General features: G+C 44.2%; 1 protein-coding gene across 4 annotated transcripts in view; it reads right to left on the minus strand.

Annotated features, from left to right (window-relative positions):
* Positions 1-18,918, minus strand: part of LOC113977296 (USP6 N-terminal-like protein) — a 77,680-nt gene that overhangs the window by 43,494 nt on the left and 15,268 nt on the right. Inside the window, exon 3 of one of the 4 annotated variants that reach the window (XM_027703307.1) lies at positions 18,081-18,209. The exons of 2 other annotated variants lie outside the window; for them this stretch is intronic. The gene's annotated coding sequence lies outside the window, so the exon portion shown is untranslated. Of the gene's footprint in view, positions 1-9,462; positions 9,534-18,080; positions 18,210-18,918 lie in introns of those variants that run through there. One more of the 4 variants, XM_027703316.1, reaches the window with a different exon arrangement.

The following is an 18,918-nucleotide window of genomic DNA, read 5'->3' on the forward strand; positions in this document are numbered from 1 at the left end:
TGTTCCGGTAAACCCCGAGAGCCAAGACGTCAAGTAGAAGGGAAGGAAAAGGGAAAACAATAACCATAGCCTTGCTGGGGCCTGGGCAGGTGGGTGGAGTCTCAGGAAAGAAACTAGACAAACCCAAATTTACTCCCTAATACCTGCTTGTTGGATAAAAAGCATGGGTAAGAGCAGCATGCAGTGTAAGGGAGATGTGCTTTTACACCATCTGTCACAAGGACACACAGCCCATTTCTGCTCCAGGTATGACAGAGAAGATGAAGACAAGGAGGATAGAAAGAAAAAAATTTTGCTTAAAGAGAGTAAATAAAACATACTTCCATGTCAGAGGGGTTTTCCAGCTTCATATTATTCATGTGGCAATTTCTGTGATTCCTAAAAGCAGACTGGGGTTTCTGCGTATTCAGAAGACTTTTGGCTGCAAATGCCTTAGGCTCAAATCATCAGCAAACAGCATTTGCTGGAAGTTCCAAAAAACAAACAAAAAACCCCAAACAAACAAACAAAAATCTAAGAAAAGGAAAGCAAAGGTCAAGTTCATATGTGCCTGCATGTCATCCTCTTCTTCCTAACTCTTTACCACTTCCACAGCACTACGGAGCAGTTCCCCGTTCCTCCCTCTGTTCCTTCCTGCATCTTTAGCCGGGCATCTGCATGGAAAGCAGTTGCAATAGCCTGGTGACTCATGCTGCTGTAATGTGGGTGGGAACTGCTCCTATGCCCAGCTTCTAAGGACACAGCCTTTTATGGTATTTTTAGAGTGGAAGCTGTTGTGGTTTGTAGCACTTTGCCCTTTGTCTTTCAAGAACCTCCAAGAAAAGAGCTCAGGCTCCCCCAGAGCTTCAGGATGCAACAGTGAGGAGCCAAGGCAGGTGATGAGCAAGGCAACTCCAGGCTCCCTGGACTCCTGTGCCCAGCCATGCTTAAGGGATGCTCAAGGATGTCAGCAGTTCTGTGTGGCTGGTCATAGTCAATCCACAGGCTCTCCCTTCCGTGCAGCAGGTCCTTGTGTGGCTGCACCACCCCACAACCTCTGAAAAGAGTGGAGCATGCATGTTACCTGTTTTGTGGACACCTTAACTACTGCAGCCTAACTTTCTAAGGAGTCATTCCCTGTATCCTCTGAATCTTGCCACCCTGTGGCAATACACTAACAACCTCATCCTGGCAAGACACCAGACATACTGTTTCTACCCTTGATGGGCTGCCGGCATATGAAAAGCTGGCAGGGCTGACAGAGCCCCATCTGTCTTGCCTCAGTTAATTTAGGACTACATCTCTCCAGCAAGTAGAAAATTAACTCTGTAGGGTTTCTAACCCATACAAATTAGTGTGAAGGGGGGCACGAAGTTATTAGGAGAAAGCAGACAGGGGTGTTACACTGAAACCAGGTTAAAAGCATCAGGGATAAGGGCAGTGGCAGAAAAGCCACTCACTGAGCTTGTGGACCACAACATGCCCAACTCAAACTTGGCAAGATAATGAAGCAAGCTCAGCTGTGCTCTTTGAAAGCTGAGGGTCATACGTGAGATTAAAAGGGTGTCCCAAAACATTACTCCATAGGGCTTGAAACAGGACTCTGGTTGCAGACATGCGGTGGATTACAGGACAGCCCCCCATTCTCCTTTGCACTTGAAGCAAAGTGCTGTAGAAGAGAAAGGCATGAAAGTTTCTTCATTTCCAATCACAACTCCAACCAGCAGTTGATTTTAGTCCTTTTAAAGTTGTTAAATTCAAGAGGAAATTAAATTATAATCTGCACATGCCTAAGAAGTCTAGGAGAAAAGCGAGCAGGATGAAGGAAAAAGTAGTAATCAATCCTCCTGATGCAAAGCCACTGACATTAAAAGTATTTTATAATTCCTTCTGAAATCCCACTGAATTCTGGAAGGAGTCAGCTTTTCAGTCAGGACCGATGAATGACAGACTGCCCTACAAACATTTCACCAAGTGGGAAGCAGCAGTGGGAAGCTGCTCTGCAGCAACTTCTCAGGTAGGAGAGACATGATGGAGGGGAAGTTCAGGGGAGGTCCATGCGGGCAAGCACTGCACAGCCCACAACATACCTTGGAGGCAAGCCAACAGCAACAGAGGAAAAACCTTCCAGCCCTAATGCAAGTTAAAGGTGACACAACGCATTGTGCTGGGCACAGCAACCCCCAGCATCTGCCAAACAAGGCACCAGGGGCAGAGCCAGGGCTCTCCAGACAGACCAAGATGGAGTCTTTTGCTCCCCGAGCAGATGAAATATGTTTTCAAGTTTAGGTAGTCTTCCTGCTATTAGATAACAGAACAAGATTACAGAATTAGTTTCAGAAAAAAAAAATCATGTGAAAGGCTCCATCCTGTTCAAAGGAATACAATGTGTTTCCTGCAGTCTTATTCCTAAGTCCTGCAGAGGCAGCTTGGCCATATGAGAGCAAAATGAGCTCTGCCTTGCCTCATTTTGCATTAAACTACTAACTACACACAGCAGTGGCAGTGTAAAAAGCAGGACAAATTACTCAATTTTCATTATACTTTACTTGGACCAGTACTATGAAATATGAATTAAAAAAAACCTAAAAAAAACAGGAAGGAAAAACAAATGGAACAGAATAATCAGCCTAAAGCTCCTACACAAGAAAAGTTCCAATCCTGAACTCAGGTTCACATCTCCCATGCCAGACAGACCTCTGTATGAAGCCTTTAGTTATCAAAACCTGCCATCTGTACTTCTGAAAAAGCCAGGAAAAGGAGGAAATGCCAGTTTGCCCCTACGCGCTCAACTCTGTAGTTGTTGCAGGCCACTTGGTGCTGCTCTGACCTTGGTGTGCTGTGCTGGCAGACCCCTGGGACCTTGCCCCGTGAGACCATCCATACACCCTCACCTCCAGCTGTGCAGTACACCTGCATTTAACATAATTTTAGTACTTTTTCCCACAACAGAAAAACTTTCCCAGTCAGCAGGTTCTCTGTAAACCTAAAAGCATTGGATGCAGATTCTGACAGAGCAACAACTTCCCTTAAGTTGTCAGGTGGTGCCAGCACAGCCTGGACTTGAATGCATTTGTGCTTGGATGTATCCAGGCTTTGCAGCTGATGGTATCTTCAAAAGAGCAAATCCAGACAGTCTCCTCAAGTGCTTCCAGCCCTCTCCTCCTCCGGTGAGTGTTCCAGAGACCATCCTGCTGTATACCATGAGAGCTGGGATACGGCTCCCTTGGAGCCGACCAGACTGTAGTTTGCTGGGACAGCTGTAGGAAGGGACGGATGCCTTTCTTCCCCTCTTCATGGAGAAAGGGTTCCTTTTAAAAGAATCCTGTGGAGGATGCAAGGTAGACAAGTCTCTCCAGAGGAAGAGGCACAGGCTTAAAGCATTGGTTAGCTGGAGATTGCAACCCAGACTCCACTAAAATGAAGGAGAATGCTGCTAATGAATCTACAAGGAAACCCAGATTTCCACTGTCTTCATACGAGGCCCATCTGAACTAGAACACAGTGTTTGCTGGAAAGGCTCAGCTCTTCCTAGCTCCTATTCCTTATGAGTTTTTCATGCTTATCAGCTTACTTTGCCCTCACAAATCTGCAGATGGGTTTAAGCCCACAGAAGCTTCTGCTATGGACACTTCTCAAAGTAGTTTGCATCATGTCAGGGTTGAGCTTGATCTGATGGCTTCAGGAACCCTTGCAAAGAAAAAAAAGAAAATCTGAGAAATTACGTCCTTCATGGGATCTGCAGATGGTGTATTCCTCTCAGCGGGACCAAAATCATTGAAAAGATAGGAAGCAGCCTTCCAGAAGGAGATGCAGACATTGCCAACATAACCAGGTGAAAAGAAGGAGGCAGCAGACCATGACACAGGTGTTGTTTTAAACAGATCCTCCGCTGTTTTACAGAAAGGAGGGGGAAAAAAACAAAAAGAGAATCACCCCACTGTGTGAAGACTGCACAACCTATTACCTTCAGCAGTCCTTTGCAGGGTCACAGCCTTCAGCCAAGCATCTGCTTGGCTGGAACCAGTCTGCAAATTATATAGTAACGGGAGGCTTTAAAGGCCTTGCAAGAAAAAGCAATAAAATAAATAAAAATCAGCTGGGCAAGTTCTGTCTGACAACTCATTTTCCCCCCATCCAATACATTGCCATGTGGAGACACTGTGGCATGAATCAACCTGTTTTGGCAGCACACGTCTAGCCAGGAAGGGCAGGATGCATCACTCAGGCAGTACATGGGCAACACCCTCCAAAAGGCTCTGTTTACCCAGCGGGAGCCAATGCAATCCCTACACAAAGCCTGTAAGTACATTTAAGGCTCAAAAGAAATCTGAAACAGGTCCATTCTCCACTCCCACTCCGTAAATACAATCCAAATTGGGTCATCTCCTAACAATGAATGAATGACACTCACTTAAGCCTCTCTGCAGCGCTGACATAATCTAGGTCCTTTCATTCTCCTTGTACTGCAAGTACTAAAGATGCTTTTGTGCATCCTCTGAAGTACTCCATTTAAAAAACCATGGTAACTAGGGCATTGCATTCAGATGCTCTTGGGAAAAAAACCACCATTCCCCTTGGCTCTCAATAGGATCTTAGGAGGCTTGGGACAGAAAAACATCACCTAATTCAAACTCAGCTTCACCAGGATGCCTGGAGCTGGGTCCTGCGAATGGGAGATGAACACAATACTGGGTACCACTTGGATCTCCAGTGTGAAAAACACCAGCAATAGGATGGCATATGGAGAAAGGGAGCCATCACTTGTGTCCTGCAGCTAAGCAGCACCCAAAAGTCCCATTTGAAGTCAGCTACAGTCAGTGCGACAGCACAACTGTAGCATTCAACAGGTAAAACATCCTATTTTCTTTTAAAATAGTTGAGTGTTCCTAAATATCTCAAGTTCTTTTTAGGGGATGACAGGATTATTCAGTTTCAGTACTTTAGCATGACAAGGAGTAGAGGAACCAAGAAGCAAATTTTCCTGTTATCTTTGCATGGCAGTAAAAGTTTAAGGAGTTTTGGTGTAGTTTTTTTTTCTTGCTCATTCCTAATGCCTCAGAACTGTGACACCTCCCTGCATGGCAGCTTTCAAAGTTTGTCTGCTGGCACCAGCATCCTTCTCCTTCCTGAAAAGGAAACAGTCAGAGGTGTGGGCACAGAGATCAGATGGAAAGAGCATGGCAGCTCCCACTAAAAGAGCCATTAGCTGGGAAAAAAACCCACCACTGTAAAAAAAGGGAAATTTGTCTAAAATGGAAGGTCCATTATTTGTATTTTTAAAAAGAAAAACATTCCTTAGAAAAAAAACAAACACATGCATCAGCACCAGAAAGTCTAACAACTTTAACATGACCTAACTGTTTCACCATCCCTTATATACAATTTTACCAGACTTTTTTCCAAATCCCACTACATACTGTTATGGAACCACATTCCAAGATAAAAGGTTTTAAAAATAGAAGCCTTTAACCACAACATCTGCAAAAGTACCTCAAAAAAAAAAAAGGAAAGAAAATTTCAAGTCCTATCCTATTATGCAGGCCATTCTCCAAATGATGCATGGAAAGACACTTTGAGCCTGTCTGTAGGAAGCGGCACTGGATTCACAACAGCATTGCTCTAGAGGACTTTTACAACAAAATTCATGCCTGTTTGAAAGAGATGCAAGCTTGAGAGAAGACAGGCAGTTTTAAAGACTTAAAGAACAGATTCTTAAATGGGGAAACTGAGGTATGTAATGATTAGCCAATTCCTTAAACAGCAGAAAATTTATTTCTTCCGGCTAACACACTGTCATCTTTGCTAACATGGGCTGTCAGGGTGAGAGACGTGAGCGGGTCAACTGAGGACAAGCTCAGCAGTTCTCGAATTCCTGACTCTGCTCCTGACACCATCCACTGCGTAACTTTTCATGAGGAAAACAGGAGAAAGCTTATAAATGAAATCAAGACAACAACAATTTGGGGAATGATCACAACCAGATGAGCTCCTGGCTCGTGTGGGACATGGAGCCATAAAACAAGGTATCAGCACACCTGCTGGCTGTCTTGTGAGACGTGCAAAGAATAAAAGCTAAAATAACAAGGGGTTTGCACGAGATGCCCTCATTTCTGTATTGTAACATGAGCAAGAAAAAAGCGGGTTTTTTATAGCCAGCATTTAGTATTGTTTTGTTGCTATTTTTCTTGAGAACCTAAGAGCACTCTCCTCCATATGAACCTTACAGGATGGGGAAAAAAACAGGAAAAGCTGACACTTTTTGTATTGCTCTAGCAGGCCTCTGCTCATTTAGGCTTTTGAAGGCAGAAATTTTTTATGGGAATTATTGAAGAGACTTAACTCTGGAGCCTGCTGCTCCCTGCCACCTCTCTTGGGATGAGTATAAGCAGCTCCTGGCTGTGCTCCCTCATCTCCACCATGAATGAGGCAACCGGGAAGAGTCTGCTCACAGTCAAGTCTATGAATGTTTCAACCATTGCCTCCTCTGAGCAGCTGCCTAAAAGCTTACCCAAACCTGGGCCTTCTGCCACATCATCCGGCTGCTCCAACTAATGAGCTCCTCTGTTTGTAAACCCAAGCCTTGACAGACACTCTCTGGTGCACGGGTACATAACGTGCTCACACAACCACAGATGCTCCCTGCTCCCAACCTGCCACAAGGCTTCTCTACCCCCTGCACCATGCACCTTGTGGGACAGCAGCCTGTTGACTTTAGATCATCAGAGGCTGGCACTTCACAGGATCTGCTCCAGCAGGAAGGCAGAGCTTCAGGAGTAAGTTCTCCAGCAGCATTTCACTCTGCTTTGCAAAGCCAGACTGTGCTGAGTTTCATCTCACAGCGCAAAGGACACATGGGCACACCAAGACCCACAGAAGTTTAGCTCCCAGGACCACTAATGCCAGCTACATTGTGGCAAGTCACCTTGGTGTCTGCCACCCCTTCAGGGGAAGGACAAGTCCCTGGCATACCTCAACCTAAACAGCAGAATTTTGGTGTTGTGTCGCCACGAGTTTCTTCAGGAACACAAACAACTAAAGAAAACTACTTGCACTTGGAACAAGAGACAGAAGTCTGCAGTGCTGTGTTGTGGTACAGTGGAAAACAGAAACAAAATGCTTTTTAGAGAGCAAGTGACAGCCGCCTGGTTTTGCTGCTGCTATTCCTAAAGAAACATCAGACACATTCTGGTCACAGGTGAAGAACAAATCCCACACGCAAAATGGATACAAGTCTCACAGGAAACTATGACAGGTATTGTAGGACAACCCAAAAAGCAGGAGGAGAGGAAATGTCCCACCAAAATATCAGCACTCAATCAGGCGGGCAATTTCCTCTGCTCAGAGCCATCATCAATTAGTCATCTTGGTGTTTGGGAGCCCTTGCCACAGACAAAGGCCCTTCTCAATCTGATCTAGCACCAGTTACCAGAAAATGGAGAGTGAGTTTTAAGGAAATCCCATTGGAAAGAGAAACCAAGACACACAGGAAAAGTTTCACCAAAACGACTCACCACACAGTTTCTACTCTATTGCTGTTGATGGATCTCCAATCCTCTTAACACAGACCAGCACAGAGACAACACAAGGTTTAGCAGAGAAGTAGAGATGTGTAGACTTTACTTTTAGCCTGCTCCCTTCATCACTCACCTCGAGCAAGAGCCCTCACCAATCACGGTAACTGGCGAAGCTTCCCCTTTGCCTCCATAGTCCATACCAAGCAATACCTCTATATGCACAAAGGAGAAATCCATAGACATTCAAATAAAAATCCTTGCTGAGGGGAGATCAGAAAAACCCACAGCCAACACACACCTGTCCTCCCCACACGCCACAGGAAATTAAGCTGCTATAAAGTGTACTATCTATTGTGGAATATGACAATCAATTCACTGGATACACCATTATCTCCATCAAGCCATGTCAAGAAGTAGTGCTCTTGTATAGGAACATGAGTTGGGCTTTAGATGTGTTGGATTTTTTTATGTATATGGACATCAATTCTGGAAAATTTGAGGAAACAGGGCTGGTTATTTTCTTATCACAGCACTTGGAAAACAGAAACAAATTCATCTGTGGCTTTCAGTACTTTAAACTAAGTGAATAAATGGAGAGAGCAGCCAACTTCTGAATTCATCTAGATGAATTGCTGAGATCATGTCATTAGCAAACACTGCTCTCACTTTGGTTTTGGCTGGAAAGACAGTGCAAAGGGGTGTCCAGCTACAGAATGGAAACACTGATAAATTGCCTAATGTTTCAGCAAGAGAGTAAATGCAAGATGTGTGACAAAAATGCTTGCTGAGTAATAGATGTTGGGTCACATGGGTATGTTTCTAAATTCCTTCTCTTTGGTATGTTCAACAACTCTTCCAGGAAGAAAGTCAACACGATGAAGCACAGAATGCTTTTTTCAAGGAAGTCTGCCATTACTCTATTTTCCCTGCAACTAGAAGGTCAGTTCTAATCCTCTTCAAAGCATCCACAAAGCATTTACCTAAATGCCGACTCCAGAGCAGCATGGTCAAGGCAGAGAGTATATAGTCATGAAATATTAAGCTGTGGGCATCACAAAAAAAGGCATCTATGTACCAAGGCAAGAAAGAAAACAGGAGCCACTGCTGTCATGCAAACCATGTTAGGAGCAGAGAAAGACCATGAGACAGCAGATGAAAAAAGTCAATCAGAAGGAGGAAATGCTTGTTCCAAGTGACCCACAATTGCCCTGCAGCATGTTCTTCTACTCAGAGTGAGTTATAGAAGGTATCTGCAAACTGCAGGAAAACAAGACTGTTGCAACTGTTAAATCCAGTGACTCATTCTCCTTCCCTGAGGATCCACTCTGGTTGTCCCCAGGGGAGGGGATACTGGCTGAGTTGGACCTTGGCTGGAGCCAGTGTGACAGGTCTTTTGCTCTCAAGCTACCACATGTGGGCATTACAGCAAAGCTGGGAGAGGTCCGGGCTCCAACATTTAAGTCCTTTGACCAGGCATCTTAAGAGACCGTCTCTGCCAGGGCTCTGAAATATGAGCAGACCAAGAAGGGATTACACATACTTCCAACTGTCTTTGCAGAGAATAACCACCATCTTCTCTTTCCTGAGCAAAGGATTCAGAGGGGAAACACTGTTTTGTCTGGTGCAGAGCCCCAAGCAGTGAGACACAGACAGTCCTGTCTTTTCCACAGTGTGTCACTCTGAAACAGAAATTGCAAGTGTTCTAAAAGACAAGAACAAGAGCAGCAGCCCTTCATCAACCCAAAGGCAGCTCAAACTCTGGGACTGAGATCACCAAAGAGTGGCACAAAATTTATCCAGCATCTACAACTACCTGCCCATTACAAAAGGCACTTGCTCTCATCATTAATGGGCCACAAGCTTTACAGAGGAAATCTGAAGGCAAGAGGCATCTCCAACTGCTTGGACATCCCTGCCACACCAACCACTGCAATCTTAGATGTTGCAACAAGCAGATTGTACTTACAAAACTCTTGCATCACCAGACAGGACAAACTTCCAGGAAGACACACCAGAATCAGCTCTCTACACCAGTGTTCCCACACACAGCAAACACTTCCAAAGCCATTAACTGGTGGATGACACTGGAAGGCTGTGAAAACCAGTACACTTAAAAGGAATAGAAAGGCGATGCCATGCCATCCTGCTGAATAGATCGAGTTTTAAGCCACTTTACTCCTGCACTTGTCATTGACGATTTAAAGGACCAGGGCACTGTTTTCAAGCTGCTCGTCTCTTTCACTAAGTATCCAAGGCAAAACCTGGCAAACAAACCTGCCAGAGTGGCTGTGTTTTTCCTGCAAAACAAAAAACATCTCTCATTAACGGTGAAAAAGTTCATGGCAGGGAGGAAGCTGATCCACTCCACTTTACGGCTGCTCTGTCAGAAGATGCATGAATGCAGGCAAGGTCCTGCATGGCTCACACAGAGGACATCTCCATCTCGCTTGAACCAGGTAACACAGAGCAGAGATCTCAATAATCCTTCTCCCTGTGGCAACCAACCCTCCAGAACAAATTAGCAGCAACAAAATCTGACAGAGATCCTTTCTTTTGAAGGTTTTTAGCCACTTCTGCCTTCAGATGGGAAATCATAAGGACTTTATGCAGATCATACAACTTGTCCTCTAAGTCACAGCAGCTTGCCTTGATGTCAGAAACTGCATGTGCACATAAAAAGAAGTATTTTCTCTCTGCTGTAGCTATTTTCCAACCGGGCTGACAAAGTGCTCCTGTTTCTTCATGCTCCTCCTGTGCTTCCCATTCTAGGCAGCTGTCTCAAGTGTTTGATGTACTTTCACACAAGGTTACTCACTTCTGAGTACAAGGAGCCAAGACTTCTAAGGTACTAAAATGATAGGTTACAAAAATTTTATGAGGATGCTCTCACCAGTTGCTGATTAAATTAAAATCTGAGCTCTATGGACATTGCAGACAAAAATAATGAGAGTGATGATTGCTATTAAAAACTGTGGGCCAGGCATCTCTCGCTCCACAAAGAGGTGCAGATAAGCGTCACGGCACTGGCCAGCTCTGGGGCTAGCAGGGACCACTCAGTAAAGAGGTGTGAAACCCTGTGCTATTGGAAAGGTGCACACAGAAACATGTTATGTTTCAGGGCTGACAAATCCCTCCACTGAGAAGGTTAAAACCAGGACATCCCATCAATGGGGTCTGTGCATTCATGGTCCCCCAGCTGTGAAAAAATGAGAGCTGACAGCAGTGCCAATACAAGCAGTCTGTCCTCTCTCCTGTTCACTAGGTTTATGTGCCGACGATGCAGCCTGTGGGCATATCGTACTCGCTCTTTATATTCGGCATCCAGCTAAAACAACGCTTCCTCTTGTTTCTTCTCCCACCTCAAACCAGTCGGGCTTCTGGCAACTAGGAGAGTAACCAGAACAAATAGTCCTCCTGATCCACTAACCTGAGCATCTCTGCCTTGTGCTAGGCCTGTAAACAAACCAACCCACTTCAGCCTGAAGCTAGGTGTCCTGCAAACCAGGGCTCCTATCATGCCACAATGGAGAGATGCTCATGCAGAGCAGCGAAGCAAGTCCCTCAGCGCTGCCACACACCAGTGCCACACTCTGTTTTAGCATGCCAGCTGCAAATGGAGGCCAGTGCTGGATGAGTTTTCCTTCCTCCCAACAGTACTTCTTGTTGTATCAAAAACACAGTGGAGAACAGAAACAGAGCTGTCCTGTAGACATGCATCTCAACTCTTCTAAACAGAGTAAGACCTGAGTCTTGGTCTTCCTGCATCCTAGCTCAGCATTGTCTGTCCCTTTTCATGCCCCAGCCTGCTTTTGCCTAGGGTTGCACCATAGAAACACCTGCATCATCATCATGAGACTATAAAATGCCTGCCATCTCCAAGCTGCAGATTTCTGGCCAAAGCAGCAAGCCTTTGGAAGTCTCTGATGACTGTTTTTTCCTCCCTCACCTATATCAGTTCATCTGAATAACAGATGCTTCCTTTGTTAGTTTTGGTTTCTGTTTTGTTCGGAGGTTTGCTCACTTTTCTTATTTGAGTTGCTCTTAACAAAAAGCCCAGCTCCAGGCTGTGGCATGACCTGTGCATTAGGCGGGCTGCTAGATTGCTCTTTTTTGATCTACTAATAACAGCTGGTTTTTTTCTCTTGGTTTCCAGGGAAGGCGAATAGCTCAGCCTCCAGGAAAAAGACACAGCAATTACATTTACCTCAAACCAGCAGAGTGTTTTAGTGCAGAGCTTGAAGAGCACACACTACGCTGGTGCTCTCCAGCATCTGCGCTGTAAACGGAGCACACTGGGGACAAGCTTACCAAACAGAGAAGGCTGACAGCTCCTTGCCTCTTTGCTGCAGAGGGTGTCCCCAAAATCCTCTGAAGAGCATCCAATAAGCCTCTGTCTCCCTGCTACTTTCATAAACTGTAATTCTAGATTTGGAAAGAAAACAATATGCAACAAAAATTAATCCAAAGACTTCTCTTTGTTAGGCTCACATTTCCACCAAAAAGGAGGTGATTGCTCAATTTGCAGATCAATGCAGCTTTACAAAGTACTCAGTAAGCACAACCACTGCGACTTCTCAAGTTCAGTCCAACATCCAGCACAATTCTTCATTAGATATACTAATAGTTAAGTATAAAAATGAATAGTTATGTCTACAAGTAAGGTTTTAGGCAGGTAAAAATTCACACTGCATTCACTTTGCAGGATGTTATCATATCAATAAGTAAATCATATTTTCATGTGTGCAACTGCAGCTATTAAGAAAGCATTAGGCATCTTATACCTGGTCTTGCGGAAGGTGTCCTTGCCTACGGCAGAAGAGTTGGACTAGATGATTTTTAAGGTCCTGTCTAGCCCAAACCGCTCTATGATTTCATGATCTAGCTTCTAATTTATTAACACCAAGTCTGTTTTCTCATGCATCATCCTTGTGGCTTTTGCAACCTTAATAGGGATAGCATGGGATTACTTTATCACAGATACCAATGATGAGGGAGAAAGTACCTTGTACCTCTGCAGCATGCCAAATTGGTAGAACAGAACCGAAGTGATCCCTGGTTTTACAGGAGCTGTTTTAGCTATACTAGAATACCACTATCATTACCTCAACAGCATAATTAATGAGTTATGGCAACTTTATAATAATAGGCTCTTTGAAAGGTGTGCCAGCTGCCAAAGCTATCGGTATTATTTTGCATGACAAAGTGTGCCAAGCCTGATACTCTGCTCAAGCAATGTAAAAAACCAGATTTTTGGGCAGATCCCCAGGACAAACACTCAAGCAGACATAGCAGCTGTTTTTTCCAGAGACACGGTGAGCCGGGTACACTTGCAAGCTTTTCCATACCAGACGCACAAAGTCCCTCAACTCAAAGAAAGTTTAATTCAAAGGGTTTCCATCAGGAAAGCAGAAGTCTCTTTCACAACACGCCTGCCAAAATTCTAAGGCTAGAAAGCTCAAGCAAGATGTATAGTCCATGCATTTTGTTTCCCCTTTTAATTTTTTTAATTTTTTTTTTTTACACAATTAACATACCACTTACAGAAATGGCTACTTACAGAAATGCTCTCACTCAATGCTAACACTAAATCTATAACCAAGAGAGCTTCATAACTGAGATAGAGGATAAACTAATTTAAATACAAGCCAGCCTACCAGGAGGGTTCTTAATATACCAGGCAAAAAGAGACAAAGAGAGAAACCACTGCAGCATGGAGATGACTACTGATCATCTTGCCTTGGAGGCTTGAAAGGAATCTGCAATTTTGGTGGCAGAAAGAGAAGGAAATGGCATTTTCACTCAAATCATATTCAAACAATTGTCAAATACTAGTCCTTCTGAAAATTACATTTTTTAAATTGACTTCTAACCATTTTTTTCAAGGATGAGCACAATCAACTTCTGACTTTACTACGTCTTTGGCATTTTTAGGTAATCATCACTACACCTACCTAAGGGATGCTGCAGTGCCAGGGTTAGATCCTTCATAAAATACTCCTTTGTTTAACCTACACATAAAGCCTTCTGAAGGCTGAACACCAATATTTTTGGCTGGTATCTGAAACGGCCAAAAAAACAGCTGCTTAGAGCAACCTTAAATTAAACTAGACTAAAGAATGAAAGAAAGTGCATATTTTCCTATGGAAACAAAAGTCATCACCATGCTTGGAGTATAACTCCAGGTCAATATAGGCAAACACCACACAGTTTTGAAGAAAAATAATTAACATCCCTCCACACCTATCACCAAGCTTCTCAGAGGGGCTGATACAGCAAGGCATGACTTGAAAAGAGGACAGTGACTGAGACAGGACACAAGCTCCTCCGCTCTGAGACCAACCCATCACCAGCAGCAAGCACATTTGGCTGCCCTGCCACAAAACCTAACTGAGAAAAAGCATCTCCCCAAAAAAACCAGAACCATTTTAACTGTGATTAAAAATACTTGAGTTTGCAGTTTATACATATGAACTCAGAAGAGATGCTCCGAGAAATGTTTCTCTCTTGTGGTTTCTCTAACAGCATCATCATTACATCATTAAAGGGGAGACACTAATTCATTCCACTACTAGTTGCTTAATCCAAACACTTCTCTATGGCCATTTAAATAGTCAGATGACATTGAGGCTGTTTTGACTAGAAGATGCACCGCTGGTTTCTCACATGTGGATTTTATTGCAAAATTCTGTTGTTACACTGGGGGGGGAAAAAGCTTATTCAAAGGATAAAAGAGAAAAAGGACTTGAGAAAAGGTTATTAATCTCTACATGTGCCTCATTCTCCACCTCCACCAGTTTTGTTTTTACTTTTTTCCCCCTATCCTAAGGGACACAAGAGCCAAGGAGCATGTTGTTTGCTATAGCCCATCCAACTTAGCTAGTCAGCTGCAACAAGTACTGGGATCGTGTGTTCAGGTTAACACTTAGGAAACCTATCTCCTGAGCATCAAGGTCATGATAATGAGCTGGTGGTTGAGAAGATTTCAGTGACTTGCTGTGGTGGCTCACATCCTGTCCCTGAGCAGTTTGCTCATCACAGTCCTCCACTGATGGATCAGCAGACTCCCAATACCCAACAGGCCAGGAGTTCCCCCTTGACAAGATCAGTAATCATTGCAGAGAGGGGAAGAAGTCAGACACATCCTAGGAGATGCCACTGCAATGCGAAAAGTATCATCTACCTGGGCTCGTGTAAACCAAAGCCTTTCACCCCTGTTCAGTGCTCAAAGGGAAGGGGAAAACCCAAAAATGCAAAAAACCCCACATCTCACATAAAAGATACTTAACCAAAAAAAAAAATCTGAGCAGAGAAATTCATTATTGCAGCTTATTCTAACTAGGGAAGCAAACTTAAGTCTTTGCACAGCCAGAAGATCATGCTCTGAACAAACCAAGGGAGGTTTGCAGATGTACACCATGCTGACCACAGAGTTCAGCTTCTGAGTTCAATGTAGGTAAAGGAATGCTTTGATGCAAAGCTATGTCAAGCCTGGTAAACACATATGCATACAGATCCTATTAATAACCTGTTCTTTCTGGAGGGAATTGGGTGAGCTTGAAAATAAGCATTGGTCTGGAAGAGTAGAACAAATTTAACACGTGGGATGCTGTGTAGAAAGGGTTTATTATGTCACTAGAAATGTTTCAACGAAAGTCAACTCTGTCCAGGTTATGAAGTCCTGCTGAAAGGTGAACTTGGCACAATCTTAACCGAAACCTGGCCAAAACCAAGCAAAAGCTACACAAGAATCACACTTTCATAAACTTAAATGTAAGCGCTACAAAGGCAGCTTTCCTGCCTGGAGCTTTGAATAAGGCCTTCTCTAACAGGAAAAAAATATTTTCTGCTATGTGACCCACAAGACTCCAGAAGCATTTAGGAGACTGTTTCAGTCAAAGTCAAAGGAGGTTAAAGAAAAGCCTATAAAAGTGGAAGACAGTGTGAACAATGCTGAGCTGTTCATTCAAAAATGAAATCTGCTTCTGGGAGCGAAAGGGAAATGCACACCACAATAGCTTTAGAAATCACTGCCCAGAACCCTCAGGAAAAGAATAAAAAAAGGAAAACATACTTTCGGAAATCAAGAATGATAAAACTAACACAGAAGAATTACAGTAGTTGCACACTGGCAAATAAAGACCAAAAAGAAAATCACCATGGTCAAGCCATTTATCCCAGCTCTCATAAGCTTGTTTTTTACCCAGTTTAATCCAGAAAACTGGTGCAGGGGTTTTGGCAGCTGCCAGCACTTGTGCCACGCAGAGATGCAGCCCCCACCCCGATGCTCCTACTATGGCTCCCACCTGGATATGGGACAAGCCCAGATGCCACACCTGGACTGCTTGCACCATGCCAGGGCAGAAAACACAGAATGAAGGATGGATTGTGGATCCTTTAAAAACTCCTCTTTGATTTAGATGCAACCTGCTAAACCCCTGGGGGACTGTGCTTCTCCTTGGTGTGGTCCTCACCATGCAACATGGAGGTTTGGAAACACATGGGGGCTGATGGCAGCGCTGTCAGCACTGTCACATGCTGTGCATGGGCTAGTCCCTGCCCTCCTCAGGAAGCCTTTAGACAGTCTTATTTCCACTCAAAGCATGACCAGCGAAGCCCCAAAAACAGCTATCCTAGATTTTTTTTTTGTAATGCCTATTTCAGGAATAATACACTTGGAAGTACTAGCCACCACCTTGTGCTGGCATTTTCCCAGCCTCCCAAAGCCTTCCACGGGCCCTGCCACAGCAATTTTTCAGGGTTGGATAAATAAACAAAGAAATGGGTTATATAAATAAACAAAGAAATGGACAACAAGCCACAATTATAGATACCCACCAGAAACCTTTTCCATTTCAGGTTCCCATTTTCACCTTCTTTCTCAGCCTCATCTTCCTGCACCCTGGCATCCTGGTACAGGAGCCTCCAAGGCACGTAAAGTCCAACCACAGCTGCATACCAGCCAGCTGTGACTTCACTCTGCTTGTTCTCTATGGCTAAAAGGCCAGGAGCAATGCAAGACCACTCTGGTTTTATGGACTGCACCATTCACAACATCCTGGATCCCAGCAAAGGATACAAGCAAGAGACCGTAACTTCATAAATCACCAGCACACCAAACCCATGTCTTCCAGCAATGCTATCGTTCTCCTTCCCTTCCCCTCTGTTACAATACCTCAAAGACCTAAAAACACTTATTATTTATCAATCTAGCAATTCCAAGAGCTACTTGGAAAAAAAAAAAAACAACCCAGATTAGACCAGCAGGACTCCAAAGCAGAGCACTGGCACTTGTCTGGAAAAAGTGGCACCACTCAGACAGTCTCAGCAAGCAGCAAAACATAACCAAAACCACTCTTAATGAAAGCTGTGTCTTTTCTCTGAGGAAAACAAACAAGTGAATTACATGGAAACTCAGCCAAAAAGAAAAAGCAATGCAGCCCCTTATGAACTGATAAGACATGAGATAGCCCACTGCATTCTCAGCTTAGAGAGAAAAAGCAGAATATCCTTACTGTTTCATTTCTCTCTAATTCTGCTATATGGGGTTTTTTGCAAGCCTGGGTTTCACCTGAGAGTAATGAAAAAAGGAACATAAAAAATCTCAACAGAAATGACAACTGAAGAGTAGCCATCTGTGTGGGCGTTTGTCTTTCCAAAGAAAACTTGGAGTGAAAAGGGTTTTCCAATGAGCCAGCCAAGAAAAGGGAAACTTCATCAAGAGTCACAGTGGGATCTGCCTGGAGAGTATGCTTCATGCAAGTACCAGGGCTAAAACCACTCCCCCTGCCCACTACCAGCAGTCCTCACAGATGACCATCTGTCCACTGTTCCTTAACTTCCCTTTTAAAAACTGCCGTTTTTAAAAAGCTGCTGGGAAGCACACATTGCATGGCAAGTAATTACAGAGCAAAGGAGAGCAGAGCCACCTCCAGGGATAAGCAGCAATTTAGACAGTCACCAAACACTGATCCTCCACAAGGGCTGCATGACATCTCTGCGCGTGAAACCACACTGAGAGACGCTGACATTGGCACCGTCACACTTTGCTGCGTAAGCACGAACTGCGGAATGCCCATGGATCAGACCTGCGTGCTGCAACTGCTCACCTGCACTAAACAAAGATTTCAAAAACGGCAATCTGACCCTTGCAGAAGTCAGCTCTGTTCTCTGCTGACGGTAACCCACAGATGGTCAGAATTTCCACTGCTGCAACCTCACATGCAGATCTGGGTTTCAGCTTTCAGCCACAGACTCCTCACCTGCCTGAGTACCTGGGGCTGGAGGCTGCCAGCCAAGCACAGACCTCAGCCTGCTCAAAAACCCAGCACATTTGCAAGGCATGATGTCAAACTAGAGCAGATAGAATGCTGAATTAGGCTGCTCAGCCTCCATCCAGCTCCTTCCAGAGCAGCTCCACTAACACCACTGGAGACAGGGTATTCATTTGGAATGTACCTTTGGTCCAACCCAGGACAGCTATTTTCACAGTACCTTTACCAGCAGATTACAACATAAGCCCACATAGTTTAAGCATAGTTCAACACCACCAGCAAAAATTCACTGATAGAAAAAATGTTTTCCTACCAGTGTACTCAAAGCTCGAGGTAGACACTTCCTCCTTCAAGCACTCAGCCGCTGGAGTGAAACCTGAGGGTCAGAAGAAAAAGTGAACCAGGGATGCCCTGACATTCCCAGTCATTTTGCAGCAAGTCACTGTAAAAGGAAACTGAGTTGAATATTCACATGCTTAAGGCCATTTAAAGCAGAGACTGGCTTTCCTAACATCTCAGTGTTCTTCCGGCCTCTGAGGGCAAGAGACCGACAGGAAAAGAACTACTTTTGGGGAGAAAGCACAAATAAGATAGGAGTTCCCCTGAAATAATTAGCAATGTGAGGGGAAAAAAAAGGAAAAAAAATCCCACAAAAACCAACCACTCACAAACTTTCCCTAAGGAAAAACTTCAAATTTATGAAGTGTCTATATCCACAGGCCATCAGATGTATGGCAAGTGTGGGGCCGAGCACTGCAGCAACACTGGGAGACAGGAGATCTTCTGCATCCCACGTGTACATCGGATTTGCAAATAGGTTTGTAACTAGAAAGTTCCCAGGAACTAGGGAAATTTGAGTAACTACAACAATCCTGATTTGCCAGCTGATACAGATGTTTTTTCAACAGGAGATGCTAACAAGTCTTTGGAAGACCTATGCCCCCTCTCCCTTGGAGAGAAGAGTGTCATTTTGGCACTTATTTTTTCCTAATCTTCTCAGAAAGCTTAACAGGAAATGGCAGAGACTTCCCTCACTGCATAAATTCTTTTATCAAGGTAAACTAGATTAATTCCCTTGGGAAGATTACTGCTCTAGACAGTTGATGGGTGCTCCTACCTTGATTCTCATGGTGCTTCTACTCCAATGACTG

This window comes from Neopelma chrysocephalum, unplaced genomic scaffold, assembly GCF_003984885.1.
Source record: "Neopelma chrysocephalum unplaced genomic scaffold, ASM398488v2 Primary Assembly neopelma1_24, whole genome shotgun sequence".
In the NCBI taxonomy this organism is placed as follows: Eukaryota; Metazoa; Chordata; class Aves; order Passeriformes; family Pipridae; genus Neopelma; species Neopelma chrysocephalum.